This window comes from Pan troglodytes, chromosome 10, assembly GCF_028858775.2.
Source record: "Pan troglodytes isolate AG18354 chromosome 10, NHGRI_mPanTro3-v2.0_pri, whole genome shotgun sequence".
Classification (NCBI taxonomy): Eukaryota; Metazoa; Chordata; class Mammalia; order Primates; family Hominidae; genus Pan; species Pan troglodytes.
This window is the reverse complement of record NC_072408.2, coordinates 103,032,670-103,056,333: the sequence shown is the minus strand read 5'-3', so window position 1 is coordinate 103,056,333 and position 23,664 is coordinate 103,032,670. Positions and strand designations below refer to the sequence as shown.

At 44.2% G+C, this 23,664-nt stretch overlaps 1 protein-coding gene across 1 annotated transcript in view; it reads right to left on the bottom strand.

The window, feature by feature from the left end:
* Nucleotides 1-23,411, bottom strand: part of ELK3 (ETS transcription factor ELK3) — a 75,655-nt gene extending 52,244 nt beyond the window's left edge. The window contains exon 1 of the mRNA XM_001146444.7: nucleotides 23,065-23,411. The gene's annotated coding sequence lies outside the window, so the exon portion shown is untranslated. The remainder of the gene's footprint in view (nucleotides 1-23,064) is intronic.
* Nucleotides 23,412-23,664: the final 253 nt, after the last annotated feature.

The window sequence follows — 23,664 nt, the reverse complement described above, 5'->3', positions numbered from 1 at the left end:
GGGTGGAAGTCAATGGCACTCTGTAAGACAGAATTTGGCTGTCTATAGAAGAGAATTATTTCATGATCAATTACCTATAGTCAACAACGTTGTAAAATACCTTCCAAAAAATCAGAATCACATCATCTGGAGGGAGTCTTCTCTAGAGTCAAGAATGCAGTTTTTCACTGAAGCATACTTCTTTTCTTTTCGACTAGGTCTCACTCTGTTAGCCAGGCTGGAGTGCAGTGGCACGATCTTGGCTCACTGCAGCCTCAGCCTCCTGGGGTCAAACAATCCTCCCATCTCTAGCTCCCAAGTAGCTTGGGCTACAGGTATGTGCCACCACGCCCTGCTAATTTCTTAATTTTTTGTGGAGACCATCTCTGTATGTTGCTCAGGAGTCTCCAACTCCTGGCCTGAAGCAACTCTCCTGCCTCAGCCTCTCAAAGTGCTGGGATTACAGGCATGAGCCATCGCATCCAGCTGTATAACTATTTTCTATAACTCAAAGCAGGTGCTAGTGAAGCACTTTTGTCTATTTGGAAGGTAAGCGCAGATTCTGGCACCTGACTCTCTGGGTTCAACAGCAAAGACTCGTCCTGTCTGGTTGCGGGACTTTGGGGAAGTTACTTAACCTTTCTGTGCCTCAGTATCCTCATAGGTAAAATGGGACTGATATGATAAAAGTATCATATCATACAGGGTTGTTGTAAGAGTTACAGAAGTTACTAATAACGTACTTAAACTACACCTGGGGCAAAGTAAGTGCTATTTAAATGTTAACTACAATTACCTTTTAAGCTACAGGGAATCCTCCTCACAGAGCTTGCTGTGGAGTCGCATGGCCTTCACCAGGCTGGAAGGCATTGTGTAGCTACAGCACCCACCTGGGCTCTTTGTCCATTAGGCAATGAGCCCCACACAGGCACTGAAATCCAGGGAGACTCTTCAGCCACATGGCGACTGTGGTTTATAAGGTGACTTGGAGTATGCTTCTGTTTTGTAGTCTATCATCAAATATGAAAGCACAAAAAATCGTAAATGCTTGCAGAAAACTCAGATGCCAGGGCACTGATTCTCCGACTCCAGCTTAACAAACACTGGTTTAAATGCTGACCCTGAGGCCTCCAAGCTGTGTGACCTCAGCAAAGAGGGTCCCTGGGGCTCTCTCCTTCCCTGGGGTACATTCGGCTCCCATCTATGTGGTTTCTCTGGAACAGGAAGGAGAGTCAAGTACCTGAGAGCTGTTGGGTCAGACAGCGAAGAAAGAAAGATGCTCTAAATGACAAGCCAAGGGACAATGATGACAACACCGCTCATAGCCGCTGCAGACGGGGCCCTACAGGAGGGCATTCACGGGCTGGTCAGGGCAAAAGACACACAGTAGAGAGGCCGAGAGTAAAACGCTTGACCTCTGGCACAGAGGGGAGGGACATTTTTGCAGACTCTGAGTGATTATTTTCTGCCCTTATTCTGTTTCCAGCTTTTTGCACTTAAAGAATGCAGTTATGAAAACAGTTTTGAGGCTAGGCGTGGTAGCTCACGCCTGGAATCCCGGCACTTTGGGAGGCCGAGGTGGGTGGATCGCTTGAGCCCAGGAATTCGAGACCAGCCTGGCCAAGAGTAAGACCCCATCTCTACAAAAAATACAAAAATTAGCTGTGTCTGGTGGTGCGCGCCTGTCCACCCAGCTACTCAAGAGGCTGAGGTGAGAGGATCGCCTAAGCCTGGGAAGTAGAGGCTGCAGCAAGCTGTGATTGCACCACTGCACTCCAGCCTGGGTGACAGAGCGAGACCTTCTCTCTTTAAAAAAAAAAAAAAAAAAAAAAAAAAGGTTTTATGTCCCTCTTTAGTCTTTCCCATGTTTTTATTTAACTTTGATTCATTCTTTAATCCGACGGAGCCTCAAAAAGAAAGATGCTATTGACAGAAATATTGATCATTCTCATTACGCTGTGCCCGCCTCCGCCTACGTGAGAGCTGTCAGGTCACATGACACGATCCCAGCTTCAGGTGTCCCAGCTGCCTCCTGCCTCTGTCACCGAAAAGCTACTGGCCTCTTCTTGGAAGCTGACCTCCTTCCTGTCGGCCACAAGGTGGCGCCCGACGTCTTAATGTGAGCAGGGGCCGCACAGACCCCTTATGCAAAGTATGAGGTTTTTGCCTCCATTCTTAGAAGTTGAAATGCCCACTTATTTGTTCTTCCTTTTACTGATGGCAACCTAGCACTTCCCTTTGCATGTTCCTTGTTTCATTTTTACTGAGGTGGGAGTTGAGGGGGCAGAATTAGCTTTGATTTTCTTAAGCTTCTATGTGGTGGGAAATAAGAAATGAGGCAACTTAAAAAAAAAAAAAAAAGGCAATGAGAGCCCAAGAAAAGGAGAAAAACTTCTGGGTAAGGAATAAACAAAATAGGTGCTCATGAGGTACCCATGTCTTTTTTCGTTTGTTAAATTTTGCATGGTTAGAGAAATGAAGATGGATTTGAACACTTCTTACTGAAAATTCTGCTGAGTTCAACTCCTCTGCCAGTATCTGCTATGCATTTCCATGTCATGATACTATCATTGTCTAAGACAAAGGGTAGTAGCCATTTCATTACAGAAAATGAACCCTGTACCTCAGTCAAAGAACTGGAAGACAACATTTTATATTATTAGGGATCTGCAATAACTCAGCACAGAGTAAGTGTAAGGTATTAAGTAAATAAGGATAATATTTGGAAAAAAACAACTTATACAAGTTCTGAAGTCTTTTTTATTATTTCTGTGAGTTGGAAGACTATTAAATTTATTTTCAAAGGACATTTAAATTATTTTGATCATTATCACTGTGTATAAAAAAGGCATGAGGCCAACTTCATGTCTCCCAAGCTTTTCATTTATTAACAAGTATTTGCATTCTGTGAATATCTACAAATTGTTCATTTTAAAAAAGGTAAACAAAAGTAGGTATTGCTCACCTATTTACTTACTCTTTACAGTCTGCAATGGTTTTTGCTGTTTTTTTTGTTTGTTTGTTTGTTTTGTTTTGTTTTTTGAGACAGAGTCTTGCTCTGTCGCCCAGGCTGGAGCACAGTGGTGTGATCTCGGCTCACTGCAAGCTCCGCCTCCCAGGTTCAAGTGATTCTCATGCCTCAGCCTCCCGAGTAGCTGGGACTACAGGCGCACACCACTGCCTCTGGCTCATTTTTGTATTTTTAGTAGAGACAGGGTTTCAGCATGTTCGCCAGGGTGGTCTCAAACTCCTGACCTCAGGTGATCCACCCACCTCGGCCTCCCAAAGTGCTGGGATTACAGGCATGAGCCACCGTGTCTGGCCCAGTCTGCAATGTTTTTTAAATAACTCTTCCATCTTGGGAAAGAGAAAGGTTGCTGGGATTACATGCCTGTACATGTTATATCTAGCACAATGTAATATCTAGCACAATGCAAGGGTTACTGGGTTTTTAATGAATGGATTACATGTCTGTAATCCCAGCACTTTGGGAGACCGAGGAGGGAGGATAGTTTGTGCCTAGGAGTTCAAGACCAGCCTGGGCAACATGATGAGACCCCCATCCCCACAAAAAACACAAAAGTTAGCTGGATGTGGTGACACACACCTGTAGTCCCAGCTACTTGGGGAGCTGAGGCAGGAGGATCACTTAAGCCCAGGAGTCTGAGGCTGCAGTGAGCTGTGATCACATCACTGCACCCCAGCCTGGGCAACAGAGCATGAACCTGTCTCAAAAACAAAACAAAAAAAAGAGATTTTTCAGAGGAAATCACTGACAACCACTGAAATAACAACATATGCAATTTACTGTGTGTAGGAACACCACTCTTTCCTTCTGGAACTATGCTGTCTCTGGCTAAATTAGAAGTAACTCAATTGGTTTGTCAGTGACTTTTATATGGGTGAGTAGTAAGTGATGGCTTTGTTAACTCTGGCTGAGAAAATGTCTTACAACCATTCTACTTCTTCCCACATAATTCACCGCACCCCACCCTAACCACCATACAACCCAGCCCTATGTTATCCTACATTTTCAGAGCGGGCCCACAGTAAGACAGAAAAGGGCCTATTTCCATCCAAGGCTGCCTCATGTGGGTACCTCTTGATCCCCTAACAGTCCAAAACTTTTTAAGATTCCTGATATAGAGTTTGTTCTTTCTGGGCTTAGAGAAGAAGAGGTGGTCAGTCTGCAGGGTAAAGAAATAATTGATTGTCCCAGAAGCACACTCTATTTCTCTGTAGCACAAAGCAGCAAGGTAATTTAAATGAGATGGTGTGTGGAAAAAGCATGGCACTGCGCCAAAGGCTTATATATGTTTTAAACCTTCAACAAGGTTTCTATGCCCCCTTCGTATATGCCTTATATGAAGCCTTCCACAACACATAAACAGCTATTTATTTTTAGCCATCGTTTCACTTGCATTACCCAGCACTTCCAACACAGCCCCTGACAAACAATAAGTACTCAATTAAAAGGTGTGTAATGAATCACAATTTCTTTGGCTCTCGATTTCTCTAAGATGGGTATTGTAAGATCTGACTTCACAGACTCTTCCAAAATGAGCTAAAGAGCCTAGAAAAAATAACTTTATTTTGCTTCCCCCTCCCCCGCTCCCGGGAGAAAGATGAACTCACTCCCTTCTCCAGTGTCGTCTTCTTTGAGTCCTGTATGCCGCCACGTGGCTCACCAGGTAGCCACACAGAGTGTGCACTACGCAGTCTTCAACACACACACATCTTCATTTAATCTCTTCTTTGAAAACATCAGACAAAAATTTTATTGGGTGGTTAAAGGAATATAAGCCTCCTAGATCAAAGCAGCCAACTGGTCACCCGGCCTTCCCAAATTGAGGCTGCCGTTCATTAGAGCTGCTTGGTTAACCACATCCACCTCCCCCCTATATCAACATCCCCAGGAAACAGATTTAGACGTCCTGGGAACTGCAGGGAAAATCTTTTCAGGTAACCCTCTGTATTAAAACAGCAGACCATGTCTTGAAAGATGAGTGGGGCTATAAAAAACAGAGGTTCCTACAACCTGAGGCAGTCCCTAGGCCCCCTTAGAGTCTCACATGGAAGGACAAGCTCTGCTGACAATGCTTTTTCTTTAAACAGATGGGCTGTTCCTTCCCAGACATTTTTGGACTAAAACCTGAACATTCACTTTCTTTGCAATTGTTTTTGTTGCCTGTGTTGTTTGCATTCTCTTAATTCTGGCTTGAAGCACGTCCCGCAGTTCTCATACTTGGTAACATTCAGCTTCCTCTTCTGCAGGTTGCAGGCAGGAAACTGGAAAATGGGCCACAGGAAACCTGGCCTCCTACATCTGTCCCACTTTGTCACTGCAGCTCTGGTTTCATTTTGTCTTGTGTTTTAGCTCTGTTTTAACCTTCAGCACTGCAGCCCAACTCTGCCTTCTGAAACAACACTGAGGTTCTTATCGCCCAAGAAAACTCAGAATTTTTGTTCCTCCCCAAAGTAATTAACACTGTGAATTCAACAGGGAAAAAATACTAAGCAGATTCTCCTAAACAGTAGTCATTTGGATCAGAAAAGTGATTCATTAGATGTAATAAAGCTATTAATAAATCCACAATGAAAATTAAAGACTGTTTCATAATACTGGACACAGAAAAGTTTTTATTTTGTATTTCCTGTGATTAAGGTCAATGGAAAAGCACAAGTTATTTTAGGTAAATATGGTTACTAGTGGTCCAAGGCTGCCTGATGAATTTTAACTTGCTAGGCTTTGATAAATAACATACAAAAATAAGCTACAATCATATTTCATCATAAATATCACATTGTGATATATTTCAAATTGTTTCATAATATCACAACTATTAAGTTGAACTGTAAGAAATTATTGTTTTTGGCCGGGCGCGGTGGCTCACGCCTGTAATCCCAGCACTTTGGGAGGCCGAGACGGGCGGATCACGAGGTCAGGAGATCGAGACCATCTTGGCTAACACGGTGAAACCCCGTTTCTACTAAAAAATACAAAAAATTAGCCGGGCGTGTTGGCGGGCGCCTGTAGTCCCAGCTGCTTGGGAGGCTGAGGCAGGAGAATGGCGTGAACCCGGGAGGCGGAGCTTGCAGTGAGCCGAGATCGCGCCACTGCACTCCAACCTGGGAGACAGAGCAAGACTCCGTCTCAAAAAAAAAAAAAAAAAAGAAATTATTGTTTTTATAGATCAAAACTAGTCAAATACCAGCAATCTCATATATTCAACCTAAAATATATTCACATACATATAACTGATACACACACACACACACACACACACACACACACACAAACACACAATGACATCCCCAGGGCAGTTTCCTCTTCACATATTTGGTCCATGGACCTTTCTGACAATCTAAAATTCTCTAGGAAAAATATACAGCTATACGAAATACACATAATTTCACCAGGATTTATAAAACTCTAAAAATAACTTATAAATTTCAAATTAAGAGCACTGTTCTAAGAAAACGTTAGCTATTAATATATCCTCCACCACCAGCAACGCTGAGATCCCATGGAATTCTGAAGAACAGCGCCCATACCTAAAGAAATCCATTACTTTATTAAATAGGAGCTTTTCTTTTTAGTGCAATTAAATTTGATGACCACTTACTATGTACCGGGAATTGTGCTGAGTGCTTTACACATGCTGTCTAAATTTAATACTCTCAGTTGGCTGTGCCCACGAGGAACTATGACTTCGAAAGGTGAAATAAGACGCTCATGGCCACATGGGTAAAATGGGCCAACAGAGCCTCATATCCAGGGGCATCTGGCTCCAAAGTCCAGGTTCTTAATCAACGCGCATATGCCCCCAGTAGAGGCTTCAATTCTCATATGCACACTTCACTGCTGCTAAGGGAAACGTCTCATTGTAATGCGTGAGAAATACATTCCTACTAGGAATCAAATCAGGACATTTCCTTGTTCATTTCTGGTGTTGCCTCATCTGCGTCTCCAGCTGCTCCAGTTGGGTTGTTTCAAGAAAGAATCTTTGAATCCACCCCATCCACCATTTTGTTAACCAGTGCCCTCGTTTCAAAGATCTGTATCGTGGTTTAAATAGGTTCAAGGTTCACCCAACACTAAATAAGCAAGGGTGGCTCTCAATACCAGTGGGACGTTGAGAAGCTGCGTGTTCTGGAAGTCGGTGCCCCTGGACCTCCCACTCGGGGGTGTGTGTGTGTGTGTGTGTGTGTGTGTGTGTGTGTGTGTGCGCGCAGGGCGGTGGAACAGGATGAAAGTCAGAGGAAACAGAAGTGAGCTAGCCTGGCCCGAGAGGGGCCCCAAACATGCATGCACCTCACATCACGAATCATGAGAAGCACTTCAAGTGTGAATAGGGACAGGCTGGAATCCCAGGGAAACCGTGCATGACAGGATCTGGCAAGGTCCCTAGCACCCAGCAGTGCCTCCAAAACTTTCCTTTAAAAAGAAACACCTCTAGGGAAGCCCTGTTTCAGGTTCTAAGAAAGCAGTGTTTAGGATTTCATGGAGGACCACAACATGCCCCAAAAAAAACAGGCTGTTCCGCAGTCAGTGAAACTACTAGGATCTTACAAACTGTCTTTCAGTTTGAGCTTTAAATTAATGAGCTCTCAAATCCCCAGTGGGCATCTGGCCCGACCCTCATACTACTTTTGATTCTTATGTTTCAGAGGCCTTTGCTTGAATGGAAAATCTTTTCCCCAAATTTTTGTACTATTAATATCAATACAATTCAATCCTGTGTACAACAGAAAAAAAGTTGGAGGAGGTCAAGATAAACAAATCCTCATTGCAGCCAAAACCTTAAAAAGTTGTGTGATCTTCTGTGCCTTGGTCAAATGTAGGAAAAAAAAAAAAAAAAAAAGGAGAAAAAGAGTCGTGTGAGCTACAGCAGGGATGTTAACTTCTGTATTTCAACCTTCTCCTCTGTAGAAGGGGCAAAGTCAGTCTTATCCTTTACATACTATCAAACTAAAAGACTTCTTAAAAGTATTTGAAAGTAAAAATATGTAATCCTTTTGATCAGTACACTGTATAAATGATCTTTATAATAAGGATGGAACAATGTCTTCAGCTTTAAAGACAGCCTTGACAGAAGTATTTTCTTAAATCTATGGTTGTCAATGTAAGAAAATGTTTATTTACTTACTTTAAGATGGTGTTACAAAAATCAAAATAAAGGAAATCTTATAGACCACTTCCACTAGAATGAAACCCTAATCTTTCTGATAAACTTGAAAGATTTTCTGTGCTAAAGAAGAAGCTGATGAAAGTTGGAAGTATTTACCCAGTGCAATGAGAACCTTTTTGCATGGATACAAAATGATGGCGGTTTTTCCACATCCAGAAACTGAAACATTTCCTGCCAGAGCATCCTCCAACTCTTCTATTGTGTTGAAACTGTAAAATCTTTCTAAATCAGGACTTCCTCCTATTATGCTTTAGAGGCGTCTTTCTGGGAAGGGTAGATCCAAGGCAAAAGGTAGGAATTCCTGCAGCACCACCCAGTGGAAACATTACAAAAAAAAAAGCAAGATAAAATATGTTTAATAAAAGAAAATCTCATGTGTTAGCTCCTCTCTCAAACTCTTTTTGCATCGATGGCATCCTGCAATCTGTTGTGCTTACAAATGGCCTTTAACATCACGTCTGCCCTGTCTCTGTTTTGCACGTGTGCACACACGCTGCACCACGGCAGGGTCAGGAAGGATGGTGCAACCCTGGGGAGGAAGGGGTCCCAGGTGGGGTCAGGTGTGGGCTGTGACATCACCCCTTCCTCTCAGAAGGATCCCCAAGGGATCCTGGGGACCGGGAAGTCTGCACAGCTGTGCTGGGCACCCCAGTCCTGATGCAGCAATGAGTGTTTCCTGGCAGAGAGGTGCCCAACCATCTGTGCACCTTCCCCTTTCCCTGGCCCAGCTGCACCTGGCCCGGGACCTCCAACATCTGCACAGCCATTCTACCTCCCTGGTTCTATCTTGGAGAGAGTTATAGAGCCTCTTCCTCCCCTTGCAGCTCCTTTCTCCAGTCCCTGCAAAACTCCCTCTGGTGTGAGCATGACTTCTGCTCCCCTGTCCTACCAAGGCCACAGTGCATCTCATAGGCTCCTTGGAGGTCATTTAAATCTGGTTGCACTTCATTTACTGCCTCCACCAAAACTCCTCACCAGTGCCTGCTTCTCACAACGCATGACACATCAGGCTATAATTTTCTTGGGAACTGGATGAAGCAACAAGAACCCTTGACCCTCTCCCTTCCAGCTCCTTCACAGAAAGCCCTGGCAGTGGCCTGGAGAAGGAGAGACGCCATTGCATGCTCTTCTCAGGAAAACTGGGAACTTTCTTATCTTCTCTATAGAATTTAAAATAACAAAGTAAACTTAATCATTTCTGGATGGTTAAGTCACTAAAAAAAACCTGCCCTATGGCTGGATGCGGTGGCTAACGCCTGTAATCCCAGCAATTTGGGAGGCCGGGGTGGGTGGATCACCTGAGGTCAGGAGTTCCAGACCAGCCTGGCCAACATGGCGAAACGCCGTCTCTACTGAAAATACAAAACTTAGGTGGGAGTGGTGGCCGGCGCCTATAATCCCAACTACTCAGGAGGCTGAGGCAGGAGAATCACTAGGAGCTGGGAGGCGGAGGTTACAGTGAGCCAAGATCATGCCACTGCACTCCAACATGGCAACAGAGCGAGACTCTGTCTCAAAAGAAAAAACAAACAAAAAACAAAAAACAAAAAACTGCCCTCTAACATTAGCCTACCTTTGGAAAAGTTACCTTTCTCCCTTCGTAGAGTAAATCCACTGAAACTATTTTTAATCCCTCTTTTAAATGGTACACAGATATGGCAAAGGATAACAGTTGGCTGAGCTAGACACTATTTAGAGGATACAATCAGTGTTAACACTTTACAGCATATTTGAATTGCTGATAATTTATTATACAAAGGGTTAATTGCATTATTCATCTTTTCTTTCTTTTTCTGAAGTTTAACATTTGCCAAAACATGTCAAGGTTTAGTTGGATAATACTGACATTACCCAGTCTTTGGGTCCCACTCTATACAGTATTCTTGCAAAAATGGTTATGAGTTACTGGTATTCATGACCGAGGGATCACCATCAACATCTTTAGAGGTTTTTGAGAAGCACAAAGAGCTGCCTTACAGAGGTGGTTCCTGAAGCAAGGAACTGGTTAGTTTCACTGTTTTTCCTTCGTGCTCTTCTCAACAAAACTCTTTCATGGTTTAGGAAATGCAAATTCCAGGCATAAACATTTATACATAAATCTGGTATGGTAATACATTCACTTTGGAAGAGAACTATAAAAAACAGTGACTCTGCAGTCTTCAACATATCATCACCTGCTCATGTGGTGGACATGTGCGTGGGATTTTAACTGCATCTGAAGTCCCAAAGGTAGTCACTAGCCCTTGAATAGCTTTACCCTCCCCACATGCCTATGTCTCGCTCACATTTTTGTACGATGGACATCAAGTCTAGCTGCATATGATGGTTATGGTGCCAAATGCAGAGGGATTCTAAGTATACAGCACCTCTAATAAAGTTATTTTTAACAGGAAGTAAAAACACAGTGGTGTTAAGGTAAAAGTACAAGCACAGCCCTCTCACCTCTCATTCAATGTCTGTTTAAACCAAACCCGACTTGTAGACAAACAACTGTAAGTGGAACACATTTTAAAACAGCTTGGTGTTCCTGGTGGGTACTGTTATTTCCAAAACTTGCAAAAATAAGACAGTGAGTGATTTCAAAACTTAACAGTCTTCTCATAATGCCTCATATTTCAAATAGATTTTTAAATTAACCATCAAGATGCACTGAATAAATGAGCAAAATAACATTAAAACTGTCATCAAGGGGCAGACCAACCGTTCATTCATTCATGTCCAGAGAACGGTGTTATGCAAAGACCACCAAAAGCATCTGATGGAAGAGACTGGCTGTTGGTGGCATTAACATCAAACATCAATCTGTACCCCAAAGCATCCTCGCTGCCCTTAATTCCCACGTGGGCATCTGCCATCCACTGGCTTGGGCAGTCCCTTTTTGAAATGTCATATACAACTTATTACTCTACCTGCTCTTCCAATAATTGTTCAGCGTGAATATATTAACTGTACAAAATAACAGCCAGATCCTGCTTTAGAGGATCTTTTTTTTCCCTTGCGAAAGAAAATCGTGGTTCACACCTGTCATCCCCGCACTTTGGGAGGCCAAGGCAGGCAGATCACGAGGTGAGGTGTTCAAGACCAGCCTGGCCAACATCTCTACTAAAAATACAAAAATTAGCTGGGCATGGTGGCGCACACCTACAGTCCCAGCTGCTTGGGAGGCTGAGGCAGGAGAATCGCTTTAACCTGGGAGGCGGAAGTTGTGGTGAGCCAAGATCGCACCACTGCACTCCAGCCTGGGCAACAGAGTGAGACTCTGTCTCAAAAAAAAATAAATAAATAAAAGGGAAAGAGAAAGAAGAGAAAGAAAAAGAAAATTGCCCCTTTCATTAGGTAAAATATTTGAATCATCTGGTGCACGTCTGATCTTCTACATCAAGGTTTTAAAGTTTCTCCTTTCTCAAAGACAAACTACTAGGCTTTAATATTTAGGTTTAAAAAAAAACACACAAAGGATGTGGCAGAGGCTGAAGGAAGATGCTGTTCTTGTGGTTCAGCTCTGATTGAAATCAAAGCAGGGCAACGAGCTTGAGAGCCGTGACCCCCAATCCTTTGAGAATTCACAGTACACTTGGGTCATCTGATTCAAGATGTCTTCAAGCAGCATATAATTTTGTCATTAAAGTAATACACTTTAAGAAAATTTTAACACTCTTCAGATTACTTCATTTGTCACCAATCCAGCATCGAGAATTAATGGTACAGCAACTAAAGGGGTGAATTAAGTGAGGACAGAAACGCCAAGTGGCTGACTGGCTCTTCTGTTTTTGCCTCAACTATCTAAGATGAAGTCAGTCCATCTATGGGCATTTTTGCACTGGGCTATGCATGCAGCAAAGATATGACAACATCTCTCTGCCCGGAGTTTAATCAGTTCTAACCCTCACTCGGGTGTCACTTGGAGCATTTCAAGGCATTTGTTCTAAACTGCTTTTTCAAAAAAGAAAAGAAGAGCTGGGTGTAGTGGCTCAAGCCTGTAATCCCAGTGGATTACAGAGGGAGGCTGAGGTGGGAAGATCACGTGAGCCCAGGAGCTCGAGGCTGCAGTGAGCTATGATTGCACCACTGCACTCCGGCCTGGGTGACAGAGCAAGATGCTGTCTCTAAAAGAAAAAAAGAAAAGAAACCATCCAATGCCCTCTGGTCTAAATGATCAGTAGCTGGGGCTTGAAAAAATCTACAGGAATGTTAGCAGAAATAAATTCCCTCCCAATGCTCACGAATTCTAGTTGCCAGAGGGTTTCAAGATCATACAAGGAAACTGAGGTACTGCACCTCACACACAGTCCCAAAGATAATACTAAATGGTTTGGTCCCCTCTCTGTATGTTCATAATGGGATGTGCTGAGGTGATCAGGAATCTATGCTTTCTTCTTTCCTGCAAATTCTGTAATAAATCTAGGTTCTCTCCTGACTTCTCATTGTGAAACAATGATTCTTCAAGGGTGGAGACGGTTAGTAAACATTCACTTATGCTCCCACCCTCTCACAGAACCAGGGCTTCAATCCTACATGGGCAGTGACTCTGCAAAGAGGAGCAGCACCAACTGAAGTCACCTATTGTCCCATTCTCTCAGACACAGACCTCCCTCTTGCAGCCCACATCTGTAAAGGCGCATACACACTCCTCACCTTCCAGGGCATAGCCCTTTCATCTGTGAATCAACTCCAACAAGGATTTGCATCTGAGCCTCTAAAGGCGAGCCTTCCAAACTCCAATAAGGGGATGAAGAGGGGAAGTGACATTTCCAGTTCAATGAGCGTTAACCAGAGAAATATTGTTAACTTTTAGTGTTAGGGAATCATTCTAACATTTACACCTCCTTTTCTTGCTTAATAGAATAGTATGATCTTCCTGAGCCTCAGGATCGTTAACTCTGAGGATGATCACAACCTACAGGTGCAAGCAGAGGAGAACTCCTACTGTTGATTCCCACAGAGAATTCCTGCAGCTACCCTAGAATAATTTCGGGCTTATTTTGATGTTGCTGCTGCTGCTGTTGTTGTTGATGTAATCTCTCTATTCTGACAATTACGTGCAAGGAGAAAAATCTCCTTAATCATACATTCCGCTTAATCAAGGTTTGACTATCAACAAATTGCTCCTTGGCAAAACCCAGCTGAAATTTATTAGGAGACCTAGTCCTCCCCCGTTTGGGTGTTTAGTCATTCAAGTCTTCATAATCACGTAAGCAGAATCTTTTGTTATTTCCAAACTCAATCAGAAACATCATTAATTTCAAAAAGGTATAGATGGAAGCTACACACACAGGTTTTCTATAAGTAAAGAAGGACCCTGAACTGTGGATCTTACAGGATTAAAAACTGGTTATCCAAGGGAACTACGAAAACCTGATCAACTGAAGTCTTTAATAAAGGACTAATGATGGTTGCTCTACAATGATTAATTCTATAAAAAAAAACTTTACATTGAGATTCTTTCAACATATCCTATCCCACGAATAACTGTACTGTTAACCGACCACTCTCAGTATAGTAACACTGATACCAACAATAGAGCCAAACCCTGTCCTCCAGGATACTAGCAAACTAACCTCATTTCTATATATCCACTTTTCTTGCAAGTCTAAACAAGAAGTACGGGAAGTGGCATAGAGGAGCTTTTTGGCTGTCTTTATGGGTTTTCATTTTGAGACACAGTCTCGCTCTGTTGCCCAGGCTGGAGTGTAATGGCACAATCTCGGCTCACTGAAAGCTTCACCTCCCGGGTTCAAGCGATTCTCCTGCCTCAGCCTCCCAAGTAGCTAGGATTACAGGCATGCGCCACCACACTCGGCTAATTTTTGTATTTTTAGTAGAGATGGGGTTTCACCATGTTGGCCAGGCTGGTATCGAACTTCTAACCTCAAGTGATCTGCCCGCCTCGGCCTCTCAAAGTGCTGGGATTACAGATGTGAGCCACCGCGCCCAGCCTGTCTTTATGGTTTAACCAAGAGATCTGCCTATTCATCCAAGTAACTCATTGTCTAGAAAAGAGATGGACATATGCATAGCAACAAACGGCTTTATCAAGTCCAAGGGCAAAACAAGGTGGGGCTATATTGACAAGCTCCCCCCAACCCCCGCTTCAGATTATTTTTAATTCATTGAGTGCCAGGTATTGTACAAAGTGCTGAGATAATACAAAGGATGAGAAAAACGGATGCAGGCCCAGAGGGAGCTCACAGACTGATGGCACCGCAGACATGCAGCACATGACACAGACACGTGCAGGCATCCCCCAATATCCAAATCGAATGGGACCGCAGTTACGGACAGTAACTTCAGATCATGAGGGATGCCATGCTATCACATCTATTTGGTTCCCGGGTTTTGGAGAAAATAGCATTAATGAATAATGAGGGGCACCAGCCCTATTTCAGAAAGATGTCTCTAAAACTGTCTAGTTCCTGGCCAGGTATGGTGGCTCATGCCTGTAATCCCAGCACTTTGGGAAGCCGAGGCGGGTGGATCACGAGTTCGAGACCAGCCTGGCCAGCATGGTGAAACCCCCGTCTCTACTAAAAATACAAAAATTAGCCAGGCGTGGTGGCGCGTGCCTGTAGTCCCAGCTACTTGGGAGGCTGAGGCAGAAGAATCACTTGAACCCAGGAGGCAGCGGTTGCAGTGAGCCGAGATCACTGCACTCCAGCCTGGGCGACGGAGCGAGACTCCATCTCATGTTCCTGTGTTTGGGTAACAAGAATTTGGAGAGAGAGAATTCAGGTAATGAGGCAACCTGTAAATAAAGCCTGTGGCGGCCAGGCATGGTGGCTCACACTTGTAATCCCAGCACTTTGGGAGGCCGAGGCAGGCGGATCAGTTGAGGCCAGGAGTTTGAGACCAGCCTGGCCAACATGGCGAAACCCTGTCTCTAATAAAAACACAAAAATTAGCAAGATGTGGTGGCACAAGCCTGTAATTCCAGCTACTTGGGAGGTTGAGGCAGTAGAATCTCTTGAACCCACATGGTGGAGGTTGCAGTGACCCAAGATGGTGCCACTGCACTCCAGTCTGGGCAACAGGCTAAGACTCCATCTCTCAAAAAAAAAAAAAAAAAAAAAAAAAGCTTGTGGTAAGGGCTCTGAAGGCCAGGAGCAGATGACTGAGGGAGATCTACTCTAGGCGACAGGAAAGGCTTCCCCAAGAAAAGATGGTGGAGCTGAGTGTGAACTAAAAGATGCCTACAAATTGGTTAGGCATGGAGTCTGAAAAATAGAGGGGTCGGGGGGAAAATTCTGTCAGCATTGACAAAGACCCAGTGGACAGAGGGCAGAGGACGCCTTAAGCATTTGAGGAACTGAGGAAAAGTCAGTTTGCTGGCCCAAATCACATCTTGCAGCTTGAGTTAGGGGTTTTGGTCTTTATCCTAAGCTGAAGTCACTAGAAGATTTTTCAGTAGAAGAATGACCTGGTCAGATCTGTGTTTTGAAAGGATTGTTCTAGCTCCTGGGGAGAGAAGGGATCAGAGGGGGTGCAGGGGAATGTAAGAACCCTCAAGATACAGCAGTGGGGGCAGACAGCACTTTCAAAGACTATCAGAAGGAAGGAGGAGGAATTTCACCAGGTGACCAAACTCTTATCTGGTGCTACAGAGCACCAACTCAGACAGTCACTGATGTCCCCAAGAATGAGGTGGCTGTGGGTCATTAGAAATCAGTGCTGCCTGTCACAAACCTCAAAAGACTAGGAGGAAAGGAAGCATGGCAGCTAATATCGGCCTTCCACTGGAGTGTTCCTTATTCAATAAGGGGCCAAAATGGAATTCAAGGGGAAACCTATGGAGAGCCCCCTTTTCCACCACAAAATAGCTGTTTGTTTAAATTCCTGCATATGTCTACAAGTCAGATGTTTGGAGATGACAGCAGAAGTTCATATCACACTTTCACAACTCTTAGAAGGAGTCAAGTCCTTTCCTCCAAATATAGTAGTACACAAATAGGGCTTCTGACTTGAAAGGGAGTATCTCAGCTTCTCCACTTCAATCCCTTTTTTTTTTTTTTTTTTTTTTTGACAGGGTTTCCCTCTGTTACCCAGGCTGGAGTGTAGTAGCGCAATCACGGTTCACTGCAGCCCTGACCTCCCGGGTAGCTGGGACTACTGGTACGCACCACCACGTCTAGCTAATTTTTGGCAGAGATGGGGTCTCACTATGTTGCCCAGGTTGATCTCAGACTCCTGGGCTCAAGTGATCTGCCTGCTTCAGCCTCCCAAAATGCTGGGATGACACATGTGAGCCACTGCACCAAGCCTCCACTTCAACTACTTTACCATCAGGCTAAAGAAACTGAGGTCTGGGAAGATTTACTAATACCCTCTCATCCCAATTAGTCTTCAGGTAATACATTTTTCCTAAAGCACACATATTACTTTTGGTTAAATATTTTGCGGATATCAGGTAATATAGAAAGGATTTTTCTTTTTCCTCTTACTGTATCATGAGGAAATCTACACATTCTGATTTATTTTTAACGAAGCAGATTAAATAAAATACCACAATATTTTATCAAGGTATTCTGAAGTTTAAGACTCTATATGGTAGAATCATGAAATTGCCGTAACGGAATTTTGTAAATGGCCAGGGATAATGAGACCCCATTTCTACAAAAAATAAAAAAATTAGCCAGAGGCCAGGCATGGTGGCTCACTCCTGTTAATCCCAGCCCTTTGGAGGTGGAGACAGGCAGATCTCTTGAGGCCAGGAGTTTGAGACCAGCCTGGCCAATATGGCAAAAGCCCGTCTCTATTAAAAATACAAAAATTAGCCAGGCATGGTGGCATATGCCTGTGATACCAGCTACTTGGGAGGCTGAGGCATGAGAACTGCTTACACACAGGAGGCGGAGGTTGCAGTGCGCCAAGCTTGCACCACTGCACTCCAGCCTGGGCAACAGAGCCAGACACTGTCTCAAAAAGAAAAAAAAATTAGCCAGGTGTGGTGGTGCACACCTGCAGTCCTATCTGCTTGGGAGACTGAGGCAGGAGGATCACCTGAGCCCTGGAGTTTGAGGCTGCACTGAGCTATGACAGTGCCAGTGCACTCCAGCCTGGGTGACAGAACCAGGCTCTGTCTCTAAATACATAAGCCAAAAAACACTTGGGGACATGGAAATATTGTCTCTTTGGGCAGGGTTACATGTATGTATACAATAACACTTAAGATCTGCGCATTTTAATATATGTAAATCATACCTCAACTTAAAAAAAAGAGAGAGGGGAAGATACCAAGAGCCTTGTTTTCTTTACTCTATTGCTTGGAGTACAGGAGCCCTAGCTTCATCAGTCTTAAGAGAAGGTCTCCAACAGGAGGGGTAAGTTCTCGTGTTCTATAGCACTGCAGGATGCCTATAATACTATATACTTTCAATTAACTAGAAGGAAGATAATGGATGTTCCCAACACAAATAAATCATAAACATTTGAGATGATGGATCTAATTACCTCGATCTAATTACTATACATGATACATATGTAAAAAATCACTATGTACCCCATAAATATGTACATGTATATCAATTTTAAAAAATAAAGTAAAAAGAGAAGGTATCTAGATAAGTGTTTTATACCTATCCCATCACTCCCATATTACACATGGATATTCAGAAATTGTTCTTAGCTATAGAAACTTTAAGCATATTTATGACACTATGTGTCATAAATAGATCCTTGTTTTAGAGTGTGTGAGTAAATTCATTTCAGTCTAATTCAAATTAGAATACACTAATATAACATTGTCTAAATTTCTTTAAAAATATACAAGTAAAGCCATGTTATAATCTTATTTAATTCTTAGAAAAATGTGGTACTTTCCAGGAAATGTAAATTAATACATAGCAATAAAGTAGTCAATGACTTTATTCCTAGTGGGAATTCAAACCAAATCACAATTTATTGAAATGACTAGTTCAAAGTTTATTTTAAAACTGCTGACATATATGTAAATCTCCAGTAATGGATGAAAGGCCATTTTTATTTTGGTTTCAGGCAGGAACCATGGGGAGTTGAATTTCTGCACAGAATAGTTATTTAAAAGACTGAGTAATCTACCATTTTTGAAGACATTTAGAATTTCACAGAAGGTTACACACACACACACACACACACACACACACACACACAGCTAATTTTATTTACTGGGGCTGCTCTATAAGTGGCAAAACTAGAGTTTTCATGGTCTCACTGCCATGGTTTCAATCAAAAGGCTGAATGACCTCAATTCAAAGTGGCTATGAACAACAGCAATCTTAAGCTAAAAATCAATTTAAAACACCAACTTCAAAGTTTGGAAACTCCACTGATAGAAAATGAAACAGTAATAGGAGTTGTTAAAGTGTACAAAACACACCTTCCTCTCCCTTCATAGTTGGATAATTTCAAGGTATATTTTCAGTTTAACCTGGTTTCTCTTCTTTCATCATTTAACATTCTATTTTGATGTGTAGTGCCCTGTACTTCCTGTTACTACATCTTGATATTCTACTGCAAATCATGACTCATCCTTAAATCACAGAGAAACTCATCAAAATCCAAAATTTCACAGCACATAGGAACTCAGTCTTTCAAGAGGGCAGCATTCTTAGAACATTACTTGAACCACAGAGGACAAAAAACACCGAACAAGTCTATGAAGAAATTATGTCAATCCATGGTTGAGCCAACACATTTATTAGATCAATAAATAGAAGCTCTACGTGATAATTTCGGTCTCAGTACTAATTATTAAAATGTGTTACATGTTAAGTGAAAAAAGTTATAAAACAGTAAGTACAGTGTGCTTTCAATTAAAAATGGTATGTACATGTGTGGATATACATAGACACACATATGCATTTTTTTTAAAAACTGAACAATTACACATCAAAAGGTAAACAGTGGAATTATGGGAGATGTCTACTTTTTTATAGCAGTTTTCTGTATCTTTGTAAGGCAATTCACATTAATATTTTTTACAATAGGAAAAAAAACAACCAACCTTTAGAAGATACTATTCTGCTAGCATGGTCTCAAAGTGTGTTATAAGTCGATCTATACAGGCAAAGAGGAATTAAAGATAACCAGGACATAAAAAACTTTTGCCTGAAACATACAAGAAAATCTGACAAAAATGGAGTCCCCTTCCCCTCTCATCTGTGTATTTATGTACAGAACCTTAGGAAAGGGTCAGAAGACAGTCATCTGGGCTCTACAGCCAGAACAAAGCCAGAATGGACAGACAGCCCATTTCTTTTAAACTTTAATGAGACAGCTGGTACAGAGGTTCACACCTGTAACCCCAGCTACTGCGGAGGCTGAGGTGTGAGGATCACTTGAGCCCAGGAGTGCAAGGCCAGCCCTGGCAACATAAACAATTAAAAAAATAAAGTTTCACGAGGAAGTCCAGGTCTGGGAAACACGGAGATGACTGAGTCATTCCTTAGAATTGGAAGGCAACGAAACTAACGATTAGTAAGCAGCAACTCACCCTCAGTGAAAAAAGACTCTACTCCAGGAAGTCACATTCTTGGATAGTTTTCTATGAAGTGTTTTGGGTTGTCATCAGGTCATGTTTTGCAACATTTCACAGCACCATATTGGTCTTCTGAATCAGATAGATATATAAATATAATTGGGTCCCACAGAACACACAAAATCCAATATCTGACAGCTAAGAAGGGAATATTTTAATTTACATACACTGCCTGGAAGTCCTTTAAAACCAATTTCAGGAAAAGATTCAAGTTCCAAAAAGTTATTACAAATATAAATTTTAATATATGACCTCAGAGTTACATGTACTGTATATTAGCACTTTTGACTTATTTAATTTTTTATATAAGAAAAAGAGGAGGTCTTTAATAAATGTTTAGGTTAACTTCAAAACTCAAATGGAGCTGGCAAATCACTGCTCTCCCCTATCTGGACTACTGCCATTCTGGTCTCAACAGCATCGGTACCAAGTGCATGAAGATGCTATACTTGCAGAGTTTCAGAGACGGCCTAATTCAGGACATAAAGGGTACACCATCACAAGGTCACCATCTGTATGTCACTCTATTATTGCATGTTACTGACCAAAAAGAGAAAGAGAAAATTCATGAATGCTATGTTATGTATGTGGCCAAAATTACAGATGATGACTTTTAAATGTCCTATTTGTTGACTGAATGTGTGTTAAAGAGCTTTCATCATCTTCATCATCATTAAAGTAAATAAGATTTTTCTCAATCCACTATAGACATTTTGGGCAAAAAAAATTCTTTCTTGTGCATTGTTGACTGGTTAGCAGCACCCCTGGCGTCTACCCTCTAGAAGCCAATGCACCCCCTTAGTTATAACAACCAAAAACGTCTCCAGACATTGCCAAATGTCTCCTGGGAGGTAAAATTACTCCTAGTTATGAACCACTAACGTAAATGAACCTATGTGTCCCAAATAATTACTTAGAAGGAGGAATTCTAAATACTTCCTTTTTTATTTAAAGGAAATGTACTCTGGAGAGAGTTTACAACCTCCATTCTCAAGGAACACTCATGCAAAATGTATGAGATCTTGTAAGTCTTTTTTCTTACCTATTATAAGTTTTGTTAGCCTACTCACAGCTTTCAATGCTACAATTTATTGAGCACCTACTCTGTGAAGGCATAGCATTAGGGACATCCTGTACTCATGTCCACTGACTCATACCCCGGTCGGGCTGTTTGGGCTGTTTTTAGGACAACTTTGCCACCGTAAAAGAACTGCCAACACCTTAAAAGCAACACGTCTTTGTCAATAAAGGGGCCCCATCGTTCCAATCAGGTTCCTTTTGACCCTTTTTAGTAACGCCACACATTTCTACGCAACATTTAAATTAAAAAAAAAAAAACACTTTTAGAGGGCAGAAGGCCTTTGCTATATTTGGCATAGAAAGGCCATCACTTTTCAAACTCAGGGGGGTTTCTAGGCAGGATCATTACTGGAAACTCTAAGAACACTTATGGACAGTCTCCTTAACTGCCTGACCCATGTGCCCTCCTAACACAATTTGTAATTTTATCATCCTCATAAATTGAAACTCCTAACTGACCTTTTCCAAATAAATGGGTGCCATGGCGAGAGAGAAAGAAAAAGAGATCAGAGGGTATTTTGTAAGGCTCACAAATCGATTTCGGCTCATGAATAGATGCCTGGAACATGCTCCACACCCCCCCCCCACCCCCAAAGACAAGCACAGATGGAGAAGATGGGTGTGTGTGAGCTGCTTATCTCCCCCCACCTCTCAACATACATACACACGCGGGAAAGAAAAACCTGCAAATCTGAAATCCAAAATGGCCAAAGTGACTTCAAAGTTTTCAAGACATGTCCTGAAAAGGCTCGTTGGGCGGCTGCACCCCTAAGTAAATAAAGCCATAACTTGTCTCCTTCCCCAGCGCCGGGCTCCCAGGCTGACAGTGGCTGCACAAAACCCCTCCTGTGCCGAGCAGCGGAAACTCCTAATGAGATTAGTTGGTGTGTGTGCAGACATTACTTAGCAATGACTAAGGGGGCTCTCTCTTCCTGCAGCAGCCAGTGGAAAATTCAAGGAACTTTTTCCCCCTGCAGCAGCAGAATCCCTTTAACCCTCTCCGCAGCCAACTCCAAAAACAATTCAGCCTCCCCTTTCCCCGCCACCCCAGGCTGGAGAACTGGGGTGGGGGGAGTTAAAGACCGGCCAGGGGCTTTCAAATGAGGGAGGGTGGGAGGGGGCTGACGGGGAAGGGGCGGGGGACCCCTCGAACACTACAAAGGAAACTGTAAAAGGCACAAATACATAAACCTAAGAAGGAGCAAACCACAGTTTCTTTGTGAGCTCCTCTAGTGAGTCATTTTCAAGATGCTGTCTGCTGCCAGTTTCAAAGCGGAAGCGCATGGCAATTAGTCTTGCCGTTTCCAGACAAGCCAGAAACTCTCCCGACACTCGTTTTTTTTTTTTCTTTCTAAAAAGCCCCTTTTGCAGTTTCTGAAATAACATTTCTTGCTTCCACCTCCACCCGCCGCCTAACTGCAGCTTGTCCCTAGGATGATTCGGTTCAGAAAAGATAACAAAACCGAGACCTTTTATTTTTGCTTTTTAACTACTCCAAAATCTTAATCCCGCCTCCCCAAAAGTTACAGTAGCGTCACAGGCCAACGTTGAGTTCGAAGGTAAACAGGGATGGGGAGTGGAAGGGGCCCCAAGATCATTTCTTGCCTGGTCCTTCTCCAAAACCATGCCCAATAGAGACCACCGGCTTTTAAATGTCCGACGGGGCGTTCGCCTGGGGCGGTGACCTGGGCGGGGGTCACCTGCCAAGCGAGAGTGGACGCAGCCCCCAGCCCCACACCTTCGCGACCCATGTCCTCCACCGCCCTCTCCATCCCTGTCTTCCTCCCTGGATCCGAGCACCAGTGCACTTTGCCCACTCGAGGGGAGCCTGACTGCGGTCCCAGCTGGAAGGTCGGCGGTGGTCCAGCCTCCAGGCACTCAGCCTGCTCCTGCCACGGTTCTTCCCAGGGACCCGAAGTCTCGCCGTCCCCCGCTCCCCGCGCTGCCTGCAGCGGGGCCCTGGGCGAGCTCCCAGGGTTGCACGCCCGGCGCCCCTTCCTCTGGGGTCGCAGCGGAGCCCCAGGGAGGGGAGACGCGGGCGCAGGGTCCCCGCAGCCCCGGGCCCGGCGCGAGCTCGGGCGACGGCGGTGGCAGCGACGCGGGCGCAGGAGCATCCGCGGCGCCCCCTCCCCGCGGCCGGCCCTCCCGCGCGGACGCACCGCCACCCCCACCCCGGCCCGCAGCCCACCCCGCGGCGCCCCCCGCCCCACCCCCACCGCGCCCAAGAAAAGAAAGAAAAAAAGAAAACACCCCCAAACAAACTTTTTAAGTGTCCGAGCAACAGGCAGAAGCCCTGTTACCTACCCAGATGTGGGGGAGTCTTCTTCGGGGGGAATTTCTAGGAGGACCCGGGCGAAAGCCCCCGACTTTCCATGCTGACAGGCGTCTGCAGACGGTCTGTGGCTCTTGTAATGAGATCCTGATTTTTCCCCCTTTTTTTCTTTCTCTCGCTCCTCTTTTTTTTCCCCCTCTGGTGTGTGTGAGAGCAGGAAGTTGGAGCAGTCAGGCCGAGCCGGCTCACTTCCTTTACTGCATTATTCCCCAGGCGGTGTGCAGTCTGTGTAAACAGGCTTTTCCGCCCCGCGCCGCGCGCCCCGGCCGCGGCTGTGCGCCGGGGCTGGCCGCCCAGGCCCGCGCCTCCCCCGCCGCCCCGGCCCCGTGCGCGCCCCGCACCGCCCCCACCCGCCCCGCTTCCTGCGCGGCCACCCCGGGGAGGAGCCTCCGACCCGCGGCGACTCCGCGCGGCCGCAGCCCCTCCCAACGGGGAGGGGGGTGCGCCCGCAACCCGCAGAAGCCGCCGCGCTTCCCGGGACGCCGGGAATCCCTCCTCACCTCAACCCCTGGGGGTCGAGCGCTCGGGGCACCACGACGGGGTCGTGCCCTGCGCAGTTGGCCCGGGAGGGG